This window comes from Empidonax traillii, unplaced genomic scaffold (genome assembly GCF_003031625.1).
Source record: "Empidonax traillii isolate 1590-97213 ecotype Southwest subspecies unplaced genomic scaffold, ASM303162v1 scaffold338:size1951571, whole genome shotgun sequence".
Lineage (NCBI taxonomy): Eukaryota > Metazoa > Chordata > Aves > Passeriformes > Tyrannidae > Empidonax > Empidonax traillii.
The window spans coordinates 281,716-295,891 of NW_020955531.1; the positions used below are offsets into that span (position 1 = coordinate 281,716).

General features: G+C 48.7%; 1 protein-coding gene across 2 annotated transcripts in view; it reads left to right on the forward strand.

The window, feature by feature from the left end:
* The first annotated feature begins 3,753 nt into the window (after window positions 1–3,753).
* Window positions 3,754–14,176, forward strand: part of GGT1 (gamma-glutamyltransferase 1) — a 30,917-nt gene continuing 20,494 nt past the window's right edge. Inside the window, exon 1 of one of the 2 annotated variants that reach the window (XM_027892060.1) lies at window positions 3,754–3,902. The gene's annotated coding sequence lies outside the window, so the exon portion shown is untranslated. Of the gene's footprint in view, window positions 3,903–12,022; window positions 12,190–14,176 lie in introns of those variants that run through there. The other variant, XM_027892061.1, reaches the window with a different exon arrangement.

Below are 14,176 nucleotides of genomic sequence, written 5' to 3' on the forward strand. Positions count from 1 at the left end.
TTAATTCCATTATATCTGGGGGCAAATGCTGTTTGGCCATGTTCTATTCAAGGGGAAATGCATGTGGGGAGCTCCATATCCCAAACACCTGTAAGCTCTTGACTGAACAACGCAGCAGACCTGGAGAAGGTCCATCTGTCCATGACAGTGCAGTTTTGGGGAAGAAACTCCCTTAATGACAACCGTCTTTCCCAAAACTGCAGAGCACATGGAGGTGGGGAGATAAAGGATGAATGCAGCATCAGTTGGGCTGTAATCTTACAGAGTTCCCACAGCATCAGCGCTGGCAGAAGCAACTGCATGCAGACAGTCACTGCTGAGACTCTGCACTTGATGGAGAAATGGTAGCAATAGCCCATGTAACGTTAATTAGGTCTTAAACCTTTAGCTTCTTGCAGCTGAGGCTGTCTTTGCAGCCCTTGAGGCCCCTTGGTGGTGTTCTGGGTCTGAGGCATGCATCTGTGCAGTGATGGGTTTTAAAAAGGACAGAGTTCTGCTAAGTAATTATGGACACTGGCCTGCTCATTATTGGGCAAATTAATCAAATTGTAGCAGGGCCCATAAAAGCAGATTTGTTGGCCTGTATACTGCCTGCATAGGAATCTTAACAACTTGTGATCTTGTGATCACAGTTAAATTGGCCAACATTGCTGCGAGCGCAGGGAAGGTCACCAGTCCGCTCCAGTGACGCATGGCATTCCCTTGACTCCTCAGCACGGGAGAACTCTCAGCTCCCGCTACTTTCACGATGAATCAGTTGGGTAACTGAGATACAGGGAGGATTTCTGTTACCTCCATTCTGGGAGCATGCTGCACCCATTTCATTTGGATTAATTTTATTTATTGATTAAATTAAGGCAGGCTGTGAAGGAGGGCACTGTGAAGTTTGGAGGCACAGCCCTGCGCTGAACCGCTGCAGTACCCGGCAGAAAGGCAGAGGAAGCAGATCTGAAAGCACCACCAGAGACAGCCATCACACCTCTGGAAGTGGTGGGGCTGGCCAGGCTCTCCTGTCCCACTCAGGGACTGGTTGTCACACACCTCCAGTGTGGATTATCTCTTCCAGCCCTGTAAAGGGGAACAGCAAAGTTACAAACACAGCAGAGCAAATGCAGTTAATGAAGCAGAGCCTGGGAAGTGGCACTCCAGGGGCAGCCTGTGGTCCCAGGGGGTGCTTTTCTGTTTAGTCACCTGCCTTTGGGGTACAGTGGTGTCTCTTGCTTGCTGATGCTTTCACAAGGCTGATGGGAGGTGTAGGGGAAAGCCCTGGGACCTCTCCAGTCCTTCCCATACATTAGACTATTAAAGAAGCTGATCTAAGATGGGAGAAACAGTGGAGAAAAGCCTTGCAAGGACTTAAAATGTAGCTTGCCATGGGGCTCTCACATTTCCAGCTTTTAAGAGGCAGAAACATCTGATCTTATAATATGTCCCTCTGGAATCCCTCCGTTTTGTGTGTCTCATAAAAAGAATATTTCTGAGGAGCTTTAAGAAAACCTGGCTTAGAAGATCCACAGTGTAAAGCTATGGGCTGGAGTTACAGTTTCATAAAAGAATTAAACCATCTTAAGCCCATGCAGGAGAGGCTGAAGGCAGCGCCTGGTGCTGCTAAGCTTCTTTTGGAATTTGAAACCACTAAGTGCACGGATTATATTGGCTCTAAGCATCTTAGCAAGCAGTGCTAAACCACTGAGAGCAGCCACAGGCCTCCAGGGGAGTATTGGACTAGGTGCTGGACTGTGGAGGTGTGACCTGAGCAGACATGGTGCATGAAAATGCTGGTAGGTGGTTTAAATGGTGGCTGCCTGGGAAGCTCAGTGCTCTCCCCATCACTGGCTCTGGCAGAGCGAAGCGAGTCCAGCCATCAGGATGACACATAAGATGTCCTGCTGCTGAGGAGGATGGCACCACTGACTAAGACTTTCATGTTTTCCAAAGACCTCAGCACTTTTTAAAAGGTTGTTTACAGTCCATGACAGGCCTGGAAAAGTGGCCGACTGTTTTTATTTCTTTCCAGCTTGACTAGTTTTTCCCCATGTATATCCAAAGATAAAAAGACATCTCTTGTCTAAAAAATACCAAGTATTTGAAGACTGCAAGAAGCAGAGCTTGAAATGGGAATTGGAGCATAAAAACCTTCTTTGAAGCATTTCCCCTTCTGCCCAGGAACCTTTCAAAGCCAGGTTGTTACACACCAGTGACCTAGCATTTAGATTTAGATGGGTGATCCCAAGTAGGTCTCCAAGTCTGTCAGTGAGAGCCCGGTGTTGGAGGGGCTTCTCTGGCTGTTCTGTACTGCTCAGGCAGCCTCTGGACACTGGACTGGAGCTGTCCCCAGGATGCTGGCATCTGAATTATGTTTTGTCTCTCACTTTAGACACTCTGAGGGACTAACTCTGTGAGGTTTGATCTAGGTGATCCCTAAACCCACTGCAGCGCCGTGAGCAGACAGACAGGAAAGGGTAGTGCTGCTGGAAAAGCAAACAGGCTTTTCCTAGGAGTCTTGTTTGTGTCATTAATACCTGGCACCACTGAGCTGCTCAGCACAAAAGCTCTTTTGGGCTTTGCCAGGCTCAGGTTGGGTTTGGGTAACACCCACGTGTGCCACTTCTGCCCTGTGCACAAAGCTTGCTGCTTGCCTCAGTGCCATCCTGCACATGCTGTCCCTCGTGCAGTGCTACGGATGGAGCCTTTCCAAACAGGCTGTCAGAGCCTGTGATCTTCAGCAGATGCATTAACTGTGTTAACCTTTCAAGCAAAGTGAATTTCTAATGGCAGAACGGCAGAGGCCAACATACAACCTTCCACCTTCCCGTGGTTGTTTTTTTTTTTGTCACCATAGAAAATGCTTTGGCTTTTCCTGTGCTTACCACAGCAGGTCTGTGTGGCTTAGCCCATGTTTGCCTCATCGCGTCAGTCCACACAGTTCACTTGTAAGGAATTCCATCCACGCCTAGAAATTGAGGAAGATGAGGCTGGGAAGGTCCTGCCTCAGTGATTGCAGGCAGCAGTGCTGAAAAGGAAGAAAACCAGGGGGAAGAGTGAGCTGCTTTAGAGGAGTTACCTTGTGACAAATGCTTTTGGAGTAATGACTAAGAGCTTCCCTCCTTTGCACCATCATCCCACAGGGCAAAGGAAAGGTGCAGGGATGCCATTCCCCAGACCTGGCCAGAACCCAGAGGGACCACTGATGGGATAGGTGGCCCTTGGTGTCTCTCTCTGCACTCCCGGGTATCAGGTGGTGTTTTTATTATCCTGGAGGCTGATGCACGAAAGTGCAGCCTCACACTGAAGCAGGACAGTCGATCCCGGGGAGGATTTCCACCCTCTTTTTTATGCAGTTTGAGCCAAATACAGGGCTGCTCCATGAACAAGGTGTTTTTGAGTCCGAGGCCGTGAGCCTCCACTTGGTGAGGAGTAGCAGGTCATGTTCAGGAGGCAGGGGCATGGATGCCACGGCCCTTGCCGGGCTATCCAGCTTCCTGCAGCACAGGCAACACTTTGCCTGGACAGGACAGGACAGGATGCTGAGGGAGTGCAGCAGGGCAGCGGCAAGGGGGGCACTCCATGGAGGGGATACCCCCGTGGGCTGCTGCTGCTGCTGGCAGCGCGTTCCCCCTGGCAGCTGCCTCCTCGCGGACAACTGGCAGACCCCCTCGTCCGGCCCGCCCCGGCCCGCGGGCTGGCTACCCTGGAATCGCCTCCCGTCTGTGCCATCTAGTGCCCAGCACAAGAACTGGGACTGACCCAGCCTCTCACCCACAGGGGAACAGCCCGGCTGCTCTGGAGAACAGGCTCTCCTCTCCCTGGGCCAGTCGCCAAGCCCTGGGCCAGGCAGGGATGTGCTGGGAGGACCCCTGAGATGCCGCACCGCCCGCATGGAAAATCCCACTTAGCTCCAGGTAGGATCGCAGCGCGCAGGTGTGTCTCTGGGGCGGATGGAGCGGGGAGAGTGACTCTGCTCGGAGGCTGGAGGTGAGATGAGGCTGGGTGATACTACACTGCCAGAAGCTCCAGGTAGGGAGAGGAAGGTTTGAAGCTCTCGGGAATCCTGCCTTTGCTTTTCAGGCACCGTGTTCCTGTGGCACGCTCTGGCGTTGCACATGTGTTTTAAGGGATGAAAATACTGACCCCGGATTGGAATTCTCCTATTTGGACAGATTTCAATGCTATTCCAAGGGAACTACAGTTAGCTGTACTTGAGTGAACACCCTAGACTGAAAACACTTTGTTTTTCAATATGTTTGGCATAATCTTTGTTATGTCATTTCTTAGGTAAGTTCCTTGTACTATGTTACTTCTTTAAAAAAAGAAAAGTTTCGATAGCTGTAGCTTGATTTGCCAGCTTTGATTCTTAATTCTGCCTTTGTCCTTTTTTCCTTTTCAAAGGAATACTATCCTCTTTACAGACCCAGTTTCATTTATAAGCTCTAAAGAGCGGACGAACAAATCCTTTCTTCTTTCTTGCTGCATTTTTTTCCCCAAATCTGTGTAAGAAATTTAATGGTGGTGAAAAGAGGTCCCAACTCATACCATCAATATATGTCTGTCCTTCATATTGGTTTATCAGAGCCACGCATTACATATTTCTCTATATTGAATTTCATCTGCTCTTATTTGCCCTGTTTTGCAGATGTTTTCAAGTTTCCCACAACTGAAATTTTCCTGCTGTCCTTTGCTAACTCCATATGTTATCTTCTATCATTTCATTACTGAGCCACAAGTAAATATAATGAACATGCTGTTTCTGGCATTCATAGAGTACCCCACTCAGCATTTTTCACATGAAGTTTTGATCATTCACTCTTCACTTATAATTTGTATTGGGTTAAAAATTATTACCTGATAGCTACTTCCCAGAACTTCCTATTAGTAACTTTGGGGAGTTGGAGGTAAAAGTATTCAAGGAGCAAATGAGCATATCCTTGTTCTTGGGATCACATCCTGTGTCTGTGAGCTCTGGTCCTCTTCTCCTGTGAACTACACCTGCAGGTTTGCCTCCCCAGAATATGCTGCACAGGCACATCATCCTGTTTCTAAAATGTAAAATTTCCTACTAATTCGGGTTTTTTCTCGATAATTAAGTAAGGCTGGTCACTTAGGAAGTCTCGACAGCCTTTTCAGAAGTGAAAAGGTAGAATTGCCCTTTAGCATCTGGTAGGTAACCAGCTGTAGTGATAATTTGGTGGTTTTGGAGCTGGCATGCTCAGAGCTCTCCTGGGGCTGCTATTGATCTTGGCATGTTATCGCTTTTGAAGGGACTGATCTTTGAAACTCAGGCTCCAGGAAGTCATTTAAGGATGTGTTTGCATCCTGCTGAGCACTGAAACTGTGAGGACTTCAGTGGAAGGAAACTCCTCTTGAAAGAGATGCAGCATTTATCTGCTTTCCCTAATTAGTGCTCCATCTTCCTGGAGGTGATATTCTCCACAGCATCCCCTTGGCAGCAGGAAGTCAGTGCTGGGGTTAAGTCCCCACTTGCCCAAAGCTTAACTGGTTCCAGCTGTGCAGCAAGAGCTCTATTTCTGAGGTTCCTGGGCTCGGGGCAGGTGTTTCTCGTGCTGCTCACACGGCTGTTTGCACACCTGCAGTTCCCTTCTCCCAAGACCAAGCGGTGCAGAGGCACGGCTGGTTCTGCAGCGAGCTCCAGCTTCTCACAGGTCTGTAAGCTTTTTTATTGCTGTCTCTCATTTCTTTTGGATTTGTAGTCTCTAGGGCTTCACACCTTCCCCTGTGTAACTCACTCCCAGGTCTGTTGTGTGCCACAGTCAGGCTTTAAAATGCTTGTGTGAGATGGGTGCCAGCAAGAGCATGTTTGTCCCCAGAGCTGCTTAGTTAACAGGGAAGCCCAAAATCACTGTTTGGCATGAAAAGAAATGGAGTCTCAGACAAGCAATGTGATTTATTGCAGCTATTTAACAGCAGAAGCAGGAATAAACCCCCTTTCAGTCCCCACCCCTCAGTGCTGTAACTCCAAAGCCACGTGTATTCCTTGCCCCAGTCCCTGCCTGTGCAGCAGAGTCAGTGTGAGAGCTCAGCTGGAACCTGGCGGGGTTTGGTGCAGGGGATCCATTCCCCTGGGCTGAGGAGGTGTTTGGCCTTACTTACATTATCTTCTGTCGTGGCATGGCAGTGGCTGTGCTGGGGTATCACAGGGGGCCAAGGCTCAGGCAGCTGAGCTTGGCTCTGGCTGGTGCAGGGAAGGGGTTGTGTGGCAGCTGGGCTCCTGGCTCCCCAAACGTCCATCCCAGCTTTAATTACACTGACACTGCTGCCTGGGTGTAATTACCAGTTGAGAAACCCTGAGTGTGATTTTAATAAGCTGAGAGTAATGCAATTTGTCTTTTCTATAAGAGATGCTTTGCAAACAAAAACTGTAATTAAAAAGCACGCACACGGGGCAAACAGAGACTGTGCAGTGGGTGTTTTACTGCTCCATGTGCAGCGTGTCTGGCACATGGCCTGACCTGGCACAGGGGTCCTCCTTTGGGACAGTCTTCATCATGGGGTTCCTGAGGGACCAGCATGTAAAAACTGCAGGATTTGGCTCAATTGTGAGTTTTACAAAAGGCTCTTCCCCATCTTCACAGATCCTCTTTGATATAATATTGTTCCTTTATAAGAATAAGTCTCCTGGGTGTCATCCTCCCCATTGCTTTTCATTCCTGTCACTATTGTGCTTCTGTGCTCTCACCCACAAGACTAAATTAGGCTGGTGGGATCTCCGTGGCAGAGGCCAGGCGTGGGGTGGCATGGGGGGAGGCAGGAAGCCTTTTCAAGAGCAGCCAGCATTTCTGGTAGCCTCAGATCTGAACAAGCCCTGGACTCTTCCCTGCTCCTTCCTGCTCTTTTAAAACAAATCCATATACATATATATAGAAGTAATCTCTTTTATCTAGACTTCTGTCTTGGCACAGCTCTGCCCTGCCCTGCTGGGATTCAAAGTTCATTTCTGGCCATGGGAGCTCTCATGGGAAGCAGCCCCATTGAGTCCTAAGGTCTGTTTCCCCAAAACCCCCATTACACCAGGCTGACCTCACCAGCAAATTGTCCCTCTTCCTCAGTGCTGTGAGGCAACTGTGCAGGGAACAACGTGGGAGACAGAGGCACAACAGCTGTCAGAAAATGGTTATTCCGTTCTCCCCAGAGTCGGGGATGTGCACCTGATGTGGGGTGAATGGGAATATCGCTCCAGCCTCTCGAAAGCCCCTTTGCCTCCATCTGCCAGGGCAAGTGAGGACCTTTCCCAGAGGGGAGGCCACTCTATCCCCCTGCAAACGTCCATTTGTGCCTGTGGCACTGGCTGCCATGGCTCTCGTAATTTAGGGAGTGCCTATGTTTGTAGTACCCTCCTCTCAACCTGTGGGAGAGGCAGTGATCTTAAAGAGTGCAGAACCAGAGAAATGCCTCTGGTTTCTCATCTGTTCTCATTTCTCCCTGCCTGGGGGGCAGTGATCGGGGGGCCCAGATGGATAAAGGGTGGTTAAAGCAGCTGCTCCCCTTGTGCTGTGCCATGCAGTGTGACTGACCTGCTGCCTGCTCTACCAGCTAATTGCAGCCCTGGCACATTGGCAAAACAAACAAAACCTTCTCCAGGTATCAGGTTGAAATGCGGTCAAGGGATCTGTGGTTCCCACTGGCAGTGGAAATGGCAGCAGGTGTGGGCTCAGATGGAAAGCACCCGGAATCTGCCCCGTCCCAGCACAGAGAGGCTGTGATGTAAATGCTGTGCAGCCCATCCTTGTGGGATGGAGAGGGAGAACTGCTGGGGCTTGGTTGCTGTGCAGTGCTATGTGTCCTGCCTCTGTGGCATTTGTGTTCCTCCTGAAGACACGGCAAGTGTGTCTGCCCTGGAGCCAAGCTGGTACAGTCTCTGCTGCTCTGCCCAGCTGGCCCTTCCACACTTTCCAGGTTGTAAGTGCTTTAAGGCAGAGAGTTCTGATTCTGATCTCTCAAAAGCAATGGCCATTTCTGGTGTCCTTTGCAACACCTAAATAAATAAGCCTGAAGAAGGCTGGGCCAAGGGGCAGATAAACCACACAGGAACTGTTTTCTCTGATCTGTACTTGAAATGCAAATCCTGTTATCCTGATAGCAGGTGGCATCTCTCAGGATGGAAGACTTGTTGGTTTTTGAGCACTTATGCTTCCCAAAGTCCTATGTTATGCTCTGCCCAAAGAAGGAGATGCTGTGAGCATCAAACCTGCCAGGTTTCTGCATTCAGATGCAGAGGCCAGTCAAGACAGGCTCCTGTCCCTGTGGTCTTCTTTTGTATGAACTTTGTGACCGTGACTCTGGAGAGCACAGAATCATCCAGTGCTTTCAGGGCCTACCCTTGGGCTGGAGGAAGCTGAACATACTCGACTGCTTTGCTGAAGTGTGGATTGTGACAGGAGCCTGCCCTGTTGTACAATAGGGCCCATCCCTCACATGGCTCGTGGTTTGCACCAAGACTGAACCCGTGTTGTGATTTTCTCTCCTAAGGTCAAAACTGATGGGTTCAAATGGCCACACAGAGGTGTGAACTGGATTACCCAAGTCTTAGCCAGACTAACTGTGAACCTGAAGGACTGGGACTTGGAGCTGCAGTGAGTGACGTCCTTAGAAAGAAAATTCATTTATTTCCTGAGGCTGTAGTTCTAGGGAGCAAACAGAGAGTGTGAGGAGCTGAGAACCACTGGAATAAAAGAGTTGTAAGTCCAGATTCTCACTTAGGGTGTGAGCTGTCTTGCACAGTATGTGACCTCCCTGTGTAGTGCAATATGAACTATTTGCGCTGCTGCTGAGCACCCTCCAGAGAAAAGGGTCCCAGTGTAAATCAGAGCTCCCTGACCCATGGCACTCTTGTTTCTGGGTGTTCATCCCAGAGATAGGTTTGCCCTCTGAAGACTGCAGAGGTGTAGCCAGAGGGTACAAAGCCTCTGCCCCCTCAGTGCAAATTACAGCTTTATGTACAGCCCTCTCAGGGATTCCCTGGAGTTTTTTCCCGTGCAGCACCTGAACAGCTGGAGATGGGTTGATTCCCCCTGTGAGCTGAGTGGCCTGCAGTGGACAGCGGTGGCTGCAGACACCACCAGGCCTGGGTCAGAGGGTTGAAAACTGGGGATAACAGATCTGGGGATGGCTACACTGCTGCTTGCTGCTGCTGCTGCTCTGCCCCATCCCTGAGAGCTGCAACCCTGACCCTGCCATGGGGCAAGAGCTTCTAAGTGCTTCAGTAGAGAACTTGCCACACAAAAGTAACCCAGGACTGATTCTGGCTTACCAGGATGTGCTGAATTTTATGCTGAGATGTTTCATTTGTTGCTCCAAGAGCAGTAGAGCTGATCCTTCAGCAGAAACTGCTGAGAAAGGAACAAGAAGTTGTGAGGCTTCCTGAGAGGCGCAGCTCTCCTGAGGCAAAGTTTGGGTGGGCTGCACCACAGATCTCTGTGGGTCAGTGTTCGTTCATGTCCAGGAATAAATTCTGAGCCCTCCCATCTCCAAGTCCCACTGATTCTTAAGCAGAATGGAAAAAAGAGTTGTGGAGATCTGCATAGTGGACCTTGGCTCTTACTGGGAAGTCCATGATCCTCTGTTTTTAGGGCCCTCTTGCTTAGATTAGACTTTAACAGCAATTAGTCACCCAACAACTTTCCGTAATAATCTGCAAGTTTTCCATTAAGTGGCAAACACTTTGAACTCCTCCCCAGATCCTCTGCTGCACTCTAATCTGCTGTCATTTTTCACAGGGAGATGGAGGGTGCTACCTTCACATTTTATTAATTTCCTGTTTACAGTGGGGGAGAGACCAAAGCCATGAGAAACACTGAAAACAGCAGCCCACGGAGCTCCAGGCACTGTGCAATTAGATCATTGTCAGCCTCTGCACTTGTCACTTCCAGCTGACTCTGGATTAACTGTATATACTGGGCATGTGACAGGGAAGAGAGGTAATGCCTGTCAACATGCTTAAGGGAATCTGGGGAGAAGATTCCTTATTCCAGCCCAGGCAATGGCCTGCTCTGAATCCCTGGGCAAGATTTTGTTTATTGTCCTATCTCTAAAGTGGGGATATGAGTGCTTTTCTCATTTGGCCTGTAAGGCTCCCTGGCCCTGACAGTAGCTTAAAAATGCTGTCAAATAGTGAATTTTTTTTGTAGTGATGTTGACAGGAATTTGGTGATCTGGATGGGTTATGGTGTTTGGAGACCTTCCTGGAGGTGCAGCGTGTACTGGAGGCTTATATTGCTAGGCAGCTTTCCACAGTCTCCCCTGTGTCCTACCATGAGTATCTAGAGAAATACGGGAAGGGACCTATTATGACTCTCTTCTTTGTGCTTAGAATTTGGTTAGAGTGCACTTTACGACTCACCCAGCATGTTTAGGTTGTCTCCAAATTATCCTGTAAAAAAAATGTTGCACCTTGAGCAAGCGGGAAGCTTTCCTAGGAATGGATGGGGTCTGTTGCAGTTGTGAGTGTACTGAAAATGTCTGTCAGGGGTGCAGATTTCTCATTTTAATAAGGATATCAGAACAACTCAGTTGTTTTTGTTTTGAGTCCAACAGCTCCAAAGCCAGACCCCCTCCAAAGTAACAGAACAAGAGGGAGTAGTTTATTGAGATAACTGGAGAGCACAAATAGAGTGAAGCAAATCTTACATCTGCAAGAGAAGGCTGGTTTGTCCTGGATCTGAAAAAATCTTATGCAGCATTCCTAGCAGTTAAAAAGGCATCTCACTCAGTTATGTATATGCTTTCAAGTCCCTTGATGCTATCAAAGCAGGCCCGTTCCTCAGGGTGAGACTCAGACTATGGTGTGTGCAGGAACTTTACAGAGTTTAAATAGCTCCTTTATTTAGGCTAGCACAGTGTTCTGTGAAGAGGACAGGGGAGGTCTCTGGCTAAAAACAAAACCTGTGAAGGGTTAAAGGTAAGATCATTCTCCAGTCCAGAATCGTATTGCACAAGCAGCTCTTCTTGCAAGAGCCATTCCCACATCTTCCTTCTCCACCCAAACCTAAGAACCAGCCATGGAGGTTCCTGTGAGTGAGATTTTGGTTCTGTGAGCAGGTGGTATTTGTTTGGCCGCTGTTACATGGTCCTGCAGGTCTCGGTGCCGTTCCTGGTAGGTGACTGTAACTCCATGAATTCCACTTTGTGAAAGCCTGGACTGGCTCCTGCCATTTCCAGTTGCCTCAGCTGAGAACAGAGACATAATCTGTTGGACCTGGTATCTCCTTTATACAGCAATTACAGAGATACCCAACCAATCATTTATAACCTTTAAATCAGACAAACCTTGTCCTAATGCATGACGTGGCTTTTCATGATCAAACAAGCCCTTCAGTGAGAGATCAACAAAACTGAAAGGATGCAGTTGGAAGGAAGTTGAAAATTAACTCTTTTCCCTTTGGGGAGCAATGGTGCATCCTTGAGAGATTTCCTCTCTATTCACAGGGTACATGACTTCCTCTGATGGATAAGGGCAGGATGTGCCTCTCAAGAGCTTCCCAGGTCAGTGTCCAAGACACCACCTTTTATGGGACACACGATCCTTCTCCTCCACAGAGCTCCCAGCCCCTATGGCCATGGAGCTGAGCAGTGCTCCAGCACCAACTAACTTTGATGAGTGCAGGAATGGGATTTGCCTGATCAGGATGGGTATGGGGTCACCAGTGCCCTAATGCAGAGGGTGTCCTTGCTGTCAGGACCCGTGCCAGGAGAAAACCAGCAACTTGGCACAGTATTGTTTGATGCAAGAAGAAAAGAAACAACTCTGCCAATACAGATTCACTCTTGGGACTATCTAACATCAAAGTATTGTCTCCATTCAAGTGTGGTCTTCCCTTGCTCCCCACCCTCTACGCTGTTCCCTTTAGCGTGAGAAAGTAAGGCATGGAAAGTGCTGGACCACTCTGTTCTCAGCTTGCCCTGTGAGCCAGCAATTCTTCAGGGACAGGGAGGGGGAAGGGTGGCATGCCTTTACTGCTCAAAGATAGGACTTCATTACATCACCCTCCCCTTCTGACCACTCCCATATATGAAGCCTTGCTGCCACTCAGCTCTCTGTGACTGTTCTTGCTTTGGAGCCCCTGCATCTGGGAACCCCTGAGGAATAAGGGGCAGGAGAACAAGGCAGAAGCACCTTCTTTTGGTGTCACTAGCTGAAGGTGAACTGCACACAGGGAGAACAGAACTCCTAAAGTAGTAAGTAAACAGCATGATTTTATCTTATCACCTCCGTATTTTGGTTGGATTGGGGTGTGAAATAGAGGAGTTGTTTCTTTCCCTTTATTGCGTACCTTTCCAGTTCTTTAATCTTACTTTATTAAAGGGTGCCTTTGTTTCACAAGCCTTCAGGCTCAGGTTGGAAAAGCAAGTGTTTCTCTCTTATAGGGATTGACAGGTCTGGATCTACGGTGTTGACTTTGGATTCTCTCAGTGAGGGCTGGGTCACAGGGAGCAGGGTCTCTGGCCAGGCAATCTGAACAGGCACTGAGGTCAGCAGTACATGAACTGATGGCTTCAAGAGGAATTTGGTTTTCTGACAGAGGCTGAGATCAAAGAAAGGAGCTGGGAGTCCAGTGCCCTGGGATCTCAGTCACATCACTGGGGGAGATATTTCACCTCCGCATGGCCCATCCAACCTTTTGAAGATACCCTTTATATCACCCAAGCTGATGTCAGTCTTCACTCCTTATTGGGTTGCAAAGGTCTATGGAAAGGTTGGTAAAGGGGTATCAGACTGAATCTCAATTTGACCCTGGTTTTGCTCACGTGTGAGTGACGGGGCATTGCTGATAAGAGAAATGCTGCTTTAGCAACCTGACATGGAAAAGACTCTCAAAACCACCACAGAGGCCAGAGCTACACAAATACTGGAAGACAGAGTTCAGGGGGTCCTAAAGATGAGAAATTCTTACTTCAGTCAGTGTCCTACTGGCAAGTGGTGCTCTTCAGAGGAAGCTAGGTCTAAGAAGCAGGCTGAAATCCATAGATCTTGGATACTTCTTTCTACAACATTCTGGGCTTTCAGGTGGTAGTGTAGACCATGTTGGGATAGGAGGTCAAGCACTGACATGTTTCTTACCTGGTAGCAAGGGAAAAGGTCAGGAGGCAGATGCAGAGCCAGAAAAGCTGCAGGGACAATGGGATGATGCTGAGGGGGTGTTCTAGAAGCAGAGTGGCACAGCAATGCTGAGGAGTAGAACAGAGCTGCCAATGCAGAGCAGGCAGAGCACAGGTCAGGAGATCAGTCTGTGCTCATTACCAGAACAAAAAGAATGGACCTCTCCTACATGTGCTTGGAAAACAAAGACCTGCTGCTGCTCTTGGCTGGAACCTTTCTAACATGTCAGAGGGGGGCTCTCCCAGCTCAAGTTCCCAGTCCTGGGCTGCATTCCCTGATCCAGCTGTCCACAGCAAACACGAGTCAGACCAAGAGAGACAAAGTTACTCAAACCAGCTCCATGGTAATTCAGATACTTGTCTACCTGTAGAGTCTTGATTTAGCCAAAGCAGGTAGCTACAAATTTTTTTCAGTTGGAAACTGAGCTCTTTTCTTCCAAGTTCAGCTGCAGTCTGTAAAACCTCTTCGGTGAATACAGTCTTGAGTTCATTTATTATATTGGAATCTGAGTTTTATTGTTGGTTCTTGCCCCACTCATCCAGATGCTTTACAGTCTGTAAAATACAGAGTTACTTGCTATGGCAATGACATTGAATAAATCCCTCTGGAGAGCATCAAGAAAGTCCAGACTTCATCTGTGACTGGAGAGCTTTGATGTGCGTGTGAAGGACGGGTCCAGCTGCAGCAGTCAGGCTGAAGAAAGCCTCTAGCCCTGAGAGGCTTTCTCCCCTTTAGTTTCCCCCTTTCCTATTCTATTATCTTTTTTGTCCTCCTATCAGCCTCCTTCATCCCCACTTCCTCTGTTTTTTCCCTTCCAGCACTTTAGGTTTTCTTCTTTTCCCATGTTATTCCCTCTTCTTTCCCCCTGTCTGCCTCCAGTAGCTCTCTCCCCTCTTATTCCAGGACGGTGATGTTGAGGGGAAGCTGTGCAGGACTGTTGCTCAGCTGCTTGCTGACTGCTGAGGGGAGGGCAAGTCTGTCAGCTGCAAGAACACAGTCCCTTTGGTGGCCTGGCAGAAAGGCTTTGGAAAGATGAAAGGACTTTACAAAGCTGGTAGATAAAAG